The sequence below is a fragment of the Ostrinia nubilalis genome, chromosome 11 (assembly GCF_963855985.1).
Source record: "Ostrinia nubilalis chromosome 11, ilOstNubi1.1, whole genome shotgun sequence".
Classification (NCBI taxonomy): Eukaryota; Metazoa; Arthropoda; class Insecta; order Lepidoptera; family Crambidae; genus Ostrinia; species Ostrinia nubilalis.
In genome coordinates, this window is record NC_087098.1 from 16,276,778 (window position 1) to 16,285,545 (window position 8,768).

The following is an 8,768-nucleotide window of genomic DNA, read 5'->3' on the forward strand; positions in this document are numbered from 1 at the left end:
GGGGTCTCCCACGCGGGCTCCGGCTGGTACGGCGTAGGTGGATGTCGGTTAAGACCTACAGCGGTATACAAAACATGTGTAGGTTAAGACGTGTTAGGTATATCAGGTAGAAGGCGGCAGAAAGCTTTGTTTTATGAGCTTAAATATAAGCAGAGATGACTCTGTCTAGAGATTAGAAGGGCTGTTGGGGATCATCATTCTTTTAATTGGTCTAATATGGATTAACTAGCCTCTAATGGGTAACTGTTTATTATTACTGAAATAAAAAACGACTAATCGTTCTACAATTCACATGACCAGAATATAAATATTGATAGAAAATATCTCACCTGTACTTTATGTATCTACTAACTATGCAGGAACATGGGCTAAATAGCCTTTTTAAAGAAAAATCTCTTGTCTAGACATTCAGCATTTACATTTCATTTTCAGAACATTATCTTCGGCGATTCACGACGCATTGCGCACATCGAACATTGCTTTCTTTCCGAGTTGAACATGTTTTATAGTGGGCTCATCCAGCATTAATAACGGATCAAAGCGGCTATGAATATGAATGATAGCGAATTCGGCCGAAGGATGAAATACATTTCTTTTGAAGACGACTGAAAGCCCTTACACAGTTAAATAAGAATCAGGGGCCTCACAATGAGAATGCGAAAATTGTTTAGGTTCTACGATTTATTTCCAAACTGAAAAGCTTCAAATATTCACGAAACGGCCTGACATACAACGCCCGTGTGTACGCTCTATTAACTGTGGTCTTACCGATCGTAATATGTACAAGGCATGTTCTAAAGCTAATATACGCTGGCTAGCATTACCTACACCTATAGAATGAAGAAATATTTTCTGAAAATTTGCATGCTTTGGATATAGAGAATGAATGGTAGGGTAAAAAGATTATGAGACATGTAGAGGCTCCTTAAGAGCAAAATGACGATTTTTTGTAAGAACTATTTATTAGTCTAAACAAATAAAGAAATTTTGACTTTGACTTTGAATAAGCCTACTGGTAGATACCTCTTCATCGCAGTGTTACAATAAGTTGTTTATTCAACGAGCGAACATTAATCAGCAAGTTTTGACAAATTGTTCGCTGGCATCGAACAAATTGAATAAATTCCAAAGAGTCCCATAAAAGCACAATTATCTATTGAGTAAACAATTTCTTTGTAACTATACGTATCTGAAAATTATTTGGTTGTGAAAATTATGTGATTTTAATTGTGTTTGAATTATAACCACGAAGTTTTGCAATGCTTCAATCTGCGCGTTTCGGCTTATGGCTCTCATCATCATCATCATCATCATCATTTCAGCCATAGGCTGAACTGAACATAGGCCTCCCCCAATGGTATCCATGTTGATCGATTGGTAGCAGCCTGCGTCCAGCGCTTCCCTGCTACCTTTCTGATGTCGTCGGTCCACCTTGTGCGTGGACGTCCCACGCTGCGTTTTCCGGTACGCGGCCTCCATTCCAGAACCTTGCTGCCCCATGGGCCGTCAGTTATGACTCTATCAATGATAACATTTTAAAATTTTATCATTGTTTCTTATGAAACGGGTTTCAATTTCAAAAGGTGTAATTTATATGGTAAAAAATATTTTTTTAAAAATCTGACCCAGTGTCGTCGAATTGACTTGATAAAAGACAAAAAAGGTCGTGTAAAACCGGGGCGGGCGCTAGTCTGACCGGTGGGAAGCGAGGGATGCACACGTGACGTAATTCGCAATCGATTTTCAATTACCGCTACAACACTTCCGTTAACCTTGCGCCGAAGCCGGCGGCTGCCGAGCTGTCTATAATATCATTTTGAGGTGAAAATGTTAAGCTGTTTATTTGTAAGGACTTTTCTGAAGATACGACTGTTTTATGCTGTTTTCAGCATCACCAGCAGAAGTTATTCTGGTGCGTGCTGGGACAGCTTTTTATTAATGCAACACCTTGGATTGTATTTATGAATCACTTAACCATGAATGTGTGGTGTGTGCTTTTTTAGTTGTCCTCAAATAATAAAAATAGTTCGCGTGCGTCGGGAGTTTGGTAATGATAATGTAACCTTGGCACACTCGCAGGCGGCGGGCTGCGGCTGCGGCTCGCGTCGCCACATTACCCAAATTGTGTTCGACAGCCATGGCGCAATGTTAGCATAAAGTATTGATCCCTTTTCGCAAACGTTTTGATAGACGCACTTTTCAACATTTGGTGTATGAAATTATTTACTGATATCACGATAAATGCTGAGCGGGTGCCTATTGGCACAGTTTTTTCTCACCACTTGTTTTAATAGCCTACATATTATGTGTTTTTGTTGTTTTTTGTATTGTGTCTTTTTTTACTGTGTCAATAAACCTTTTCTATTCTATTCTATTCTACTCAAACATAATCACAATAAACTTGGCCAATGTAAAGTTTACTGAGTTTTAGTTTAGGTAATAAAAATTATAGTCGAATAACAAAACTTAAGTAGGTAGTATAAGTAGTACCACCTAAACACGTAGGTAAATTTATACGAAAATGGCTAATTCGAACAACATTTTGTAAGGGAAACATTGTAAAATGTTAAAATTTCTGAATATTTATAAGTTGAAGTTACCGCAGCGTTAAGTTTGGCTGATTGTTAATGAAATGTGTCGTCATAAAACTTGCTCAGCTTCATTAGCCCGCTTCACGCTCCATCTGAATTTCAATCAGCGCTAGAGGGCGCTAGTTAGCTCCGCCGTTTGACTTTATGGCCGGGATCAAAACGCTCGCCCGATATTAAGGTCAGAGTTCGACCTGAAAGTACTGCGAAACGCTAAAATTATGTCTACGGTTGCAAAAAACGCAAGCACTTATTGTTGGAAAAGATTTACGAAGCGCAAATGTTAATTTGCTGATGCAGTTTTTTGCATATCAACAGTATTATGGTTTCAGCTAAAATGTAAGTACATAAGTATGTGATATGTTGCACAGTTTAATACATAAAGTGAATATAGATGCGCCGTGTGAGCCACCGAAGGTCGCAACTTCTGATCGACTCGGAATAGATCCCGCGCTGTTGCCAAGCGGCGGTGCTGGTTTAATTTTCTCTTTTGGTTTAAACTAAATACCTTGATAATTACGCATCAATAACGTATGAGGTATGTATGTAGTAGGTATTTCACGATGTTATATAAACGTTTTTCAGATGATACCACCAACACGTATCAAATTAGAGAAACATTATGAACCGAGTAAAATTCTGAAGTGTAATTATTTCAATAGCTCTATGTTTCCGGTGTGTAGCCTTTACTCGTAGTTTATTCGTGGAATATTGTGTTGTTTTTAATATCAGCCCCGAGGAGAAAGCCGAGTGCCGTGAAAGCACGCGGGCCTGCACGCGAGCGAATGGCAAGGTTCTACTATGAAAACCGATTTCGATGCTGTAATTTCTATCCACTTCTCTCCGAAGCTAGCATGTGCGAAAGAGACGGATGGAGAAACTTGTATTGAAATATTTTTGTAGAGTATGCACCCTGTTTTACACTGTTACGTAATTCGCACTTTGTTAACATTCAGTAAACACAACTTCAGAATATCTTTTGTTTTTAAAGTGCCTATTGGAATTTGATAAGCTTTTTTGCAATTGCAAGATTTAGGTTACGGTCTAATTAATTCTGCACAAAGCTGATTTATTTTTGATTGTTTTAAATCACACTGATACAGAATTGGTTTAGAGTTTACACAGAAAGTACTCTTCATTTAGCAACCGAGGAACAATACATTACACTTAAAATACGACCGCGCTAAAAATCAATTGAAATAATTCATGCGACAGTAACTAAATTATTAGGCTAAGATAGTTGGCAATAGAGGTTTCATAACTCAACATAACCTTCTGAATAAACATATCATGTATTATGAAGGCCCGAAAGGTCCGCAATACGCACTCCCCGGAGACGACCCGCGCTGCGAAGGTCTAGTTTGCTGCCGTTTATTATCTCCTAACCCCAATCTACCTAACCCTTAATGCTTTATCTAAGGCGCAGGCCACACGGCCAAGAGATAATGTGACAAAATGTTTTCAACCTTGGCATACAGTAGCGAATAATAAATGAATCTCATTTTTTGTCTGTTTTTGTAATTGCCAATATTATATTGGCAATTAATGGGAAAAATATTCAATCTAATCCTCCCTTTGCCATTGTAAATTAGGGAGGAACATCCTCCATTATAGGTAAAGACTAAATGACCTGGTTACATCTATACTATCTATCCTCTATACTAATATTATAAATGCGAAAGTAACTGTCTGTCTGTCTCGCTTTAACGCCTAAACCACTGAACCGATTTTGATACAATTTGGCATAGAGATAGATAGATTGAGTCCCGGGAAAGGACAAAGGATAGTTTTTATCCCAGTTTTTGAAACGCGCGCGATAACATTTTTCTGTGACAGACAAAATTCCACGCGGACGAAGCCGCGGGCGGAAAGCTAGTATTCAATAAGTGTTACATAAGTAATGCACAAGTGAGTCATATGGGGTAAAATGTAAGGGAAGTGAAACAACGGCCACACATGTAGTTAGGGCATAAACAGTGGCCGAGTACCTAATGTTATCTTTTAATTCCGACGTGTAGTTAGTTCCGCTGCGACGTCTACCGTCGTGTCGTGCGCGTGTTACAGCAACGATTCTGTCTTAAATTAGGACCATTCAGCTGAAAAACGGAACTAACAAGCGCGTTGTTTGAAACGAAATACTGCTGTTGCACGCTGATTGACAAAGCACCAAAATAAAACTTTGCACGTGACCTACCCATTTTTCCGATACAATGAGTACAACAAGCTAGATTTGGGAGTATTGAATCTATTTCGATATATTTAGGTATCGATTTGAGTTGAACCTATGAACATGAACTTTTTCCATTGCCCACTGGAAAAGCTATGTTTATCTAGAATAAGGTTTGGTATCTACATTGTCTACATGCTAGTAGGTAGTATTGATATCTTAACGATTCCCTTTACTCTAGAACGACTTGCAGAAACATCTCAGCGCGGGGCGCTCGGTTATCGCGGAGCAAAGTTCAAAAAGACCGCAGCGACCGCGGGCGAGGCGCTATCGTCGCAGCGATCCGCGGGAGCCTTATAGGCTGCTGTTCCACCAGAGATGTGCTAAGCGAGGGATGTGTTTGTCAAGCACAATAGAATCACTATGACTCTTCGATGACTCTTTTATAATGCGAACAACTAGGGACTGGAATTCGTTGCCTGCTGCTGTCTTTCCTGAACACTGTAATCCGGGCCTTTTCAAGGCGAGAGTGAATAAGCACTTACAGGGCAGATATGTACCACCCTAGACTGCATCTTACTACAAGGTACGATGGCGGTCTAATACCTGTCTTGTCCTGCATGAAAAAACTATTTCCCTAGCCACGTTCAGTGCAGACCTTGTCCTGGCAGTCTTTAATTTTCACATAATTTTCTCAATGTTCGAATCCCCCTACCGATCAAATATAAAAAGCATGTCCGTTACTCCGTTACCTAACTAAGCTAATTAAGATAGCGACTCAAAGTGAGTCTTGGCCTCCGTCAATAAGAATCTTCACTTGGGTCTGCTGCCCAACCTCTCTCCAGTTATTGATGCTAAAGCAAGCGTACTTGGGACTACCAAGGGGCCGTAGACCCGTTGGTCGCCCAAGGAACCCCTGTGAAGACGAAGTCGCTAAGGACCTGCGCAATCTCTACATTGATAGGTCACATAACACTATTATATCGACCTGTGATTATAAGGATAAACAGTTTTTATTTAAATGTCATATTGCTAATTAAACGACTGCGACAAGCTCTCTTGGGAGCACTAACCAGGCACTGGACTTCAAATAAAATTACAGAAAAGGTGTGGCGTTAATGGCCACTGGGCCTTTGGGAGTTTCCCAAATACATGCGATAATGCTATGTACATAATATATGAATTTGACAAAGTAGCCGTGACCAGGACAAAGTACCTAAAATATTTATTAGACTAATCAAAATTTATTCTATTGTTGGCTACGTAAGAAAGAGATAGAGAGAGTATAAACATTGAAGCCCAACGCGTCATCGTCTAAATCGCCTAGTTCAGCTCTTGCAGTGTAGCATCGGACTGATGGCTCCACGCACAAAGGGAAATAAACTCAAACTATGTTACTCGTTAGCTTTTTCTCGAACAGTGAAAGTTTTATTTGTGTCCAACGTTATTAAGGACCTTTACTTGTTTACTTTTTTCCTGTTTGTTATGCAGCTCTCGCAACTTCTGAGTGGAAATTAATTTCTTCACAGTTACCTGAGATTAAAAATTAAAATTAAAAATTCTTTATTGACCAAAAGTTTTATACAATATTAATAGCGGAGGCTTCCCAGTAAGTAATCGGAGATACTTGTGTTGGGAATGTCTCGCATCTTTCCAAACGGTAAACAAAATTACATAGCTTTATGCAAAATACAATTTGTAGAGGTACAAAAGAGTGAGTGTTGTAATTATGATAGGTAAATGCATGCAAGTGTGTGTGTATGAGTGTGCGTGTGTGTGTGTGTGTATGAGTGTGCGTGTGTGTGTGTGTGTGTGTGTGTTAGGTTATTCTAGTTAGTAAACTTTCAGTCTCTGCGTATGATAAAGTTTTTAACCACTCAGTTACCGTTTTTTTACATGTAAATAGTTGCATAGGGTAGATTTTGAGTATACGATTAATATTATTGTAAACGTAAGTTGATTGACTATCAAATTGTCTTCTAGAAAACGCAGTGCGTGTAGGGGTGGAGGTGGCAACAATGTCATTTCTGCGCTTTTGTTGTGATTTGTGGTCGTATGGTAGTAATTTTTGTCGTTTTAAGATTAGATTTAGGATATAAAGTTTCCTCACTGATAGGAGGCCGCTGATATTATAAAGAGTAAAAGTTGAGAATCGATATGGCTTAAAGTACATGACCTTTATAAGTGACCGCTGTGCTCGTTCAATCTCCAAAAAGTTGGTTTTGGAGATGTTTCTTTTGTATGAAGTGTTTCCAATGGTTTCTTAACATTTTATGTAATTTATTACTACATATATCATTAACTAGCTGACCCGGCGAACTTTGTTCCGCCTTAATGGCAATAAATAACGTGATAAAAAGTATCCTATGTCCTTCTCCTGGCTCTAAACTACCTCCCTGACAATTTTCAGCTAAATCGGTTCAGCCGTTCTTGAGTTATAAGCGAAGTAACTAACACGACTTTCTTTTATATATATAGATTTTTTTATTTATTTATTTGTTTATTATTCATTATTGAGCAATTATATACATATTTGATCCAAATAGCGTCCTAAATCCTCTTTAGGTTTGTCTAGACACTGTTGTTCTCTATACAAATAAAAACAAACGTTTTAGTATAAGCATTCACAACACTCAGATATTATACAAAACATTATATTAGCGAGTGCGCACTACGATGACGAAAGACTCGACGTTCGATCGCCTCGATATAGATACCTGTTTTGTGATGATTTTAAGTCAAGTTACTTTTCTATAGAGTTACTAATAAAATTGTCTGAACAAATTTTAACATGCTTGCAAAATACGAGAAAGCATCATTTTTATCTATCCTGCATAGATGTGTAGGAGTACTTTGTGTTGTAGGAGTACCTTTTTAATATTTTTTCTGAGTTAATTGCTCATTCGCAGTCCAATGTAGTAAATATTTCTGTCTCTTACTTATTAACAATCCAATATGCCAATAACTATGTATAGGCCAATTACTATAGCAATCACCCTACTCGAATTAGTCAACTTTATAATTCAGTTTCAATCATAATATTACGATCTCCAAAACGAAATGAATTAAAAAGCACTTGCAATGATTCTGAAAATCTCTATATGGTGCAAACTGGGAACGAGCTACGAGAAATTCGTAGCGTCCGTAGTAAATTTCCGTAGCGCGTCGTAGCGCACCGGCCATGGCACCGGTTAATGCAGCGCCCATCTGATGGATGGCGGCGCGACGCCATGATTGATCGCGCCGCGGGACAGTTACAAATCGGTCGGGTGTAACAATATGTTTATAATTTCTGGGAAATTGATGCGATAAGGAAAAAGAGAATAGAATAAAAGGCTAGCAAAAAAACCTAAGTAATAATTACTTGTGGATACCAAAAATATACTCAACATCAAATAAATCGCACCTTCCGCGACGCGATCTTTAAAGATTTTCTTCTGACACAATCATGGTACCCCTACAATATTGGTGTTATTTGAAAGCCCAATAAATAAAATTAAAGAAAAACACATTTTTTTTAAACAAATAACAGGTACCATAAATGTGACTTGATAAAAGGCCTCACTTGGGGCTCACCTCTGGGATCAATTAGACCAATTTTTGTGGTAATAAAACCAAATAATGATCTTACGTGTCCTTTTCAACAGATGGATAGCGATTAATCCCAATTTAACAGTTTTTTAGCCATAAAAGTTGGCTCAAGCGTAACTACCTATTTTTTGAAGAAGTGACTCTGGATCCTTCTAAAAACACATTTTTGGGGTAAAAACCTTTCCTTTAATGAAATGAAGTTAAGAACTAGGCTTTCAAATGGAACCAATGTTGGTGGAAAGTGGGGATGCATACGTTTGAGAAGTGCTTGTTGCGGGAGTTGCGATTTATTTGATGCCGAGTGTTACTTAGAATGATATTTCAGATTTTTTAAATTAAATATGCCGTAACTTTATTACAACACTTGTCTGTGAAATTAAACTCAACTACTAGATTTCCAACGTCTTAAAATTCGTCAAGTT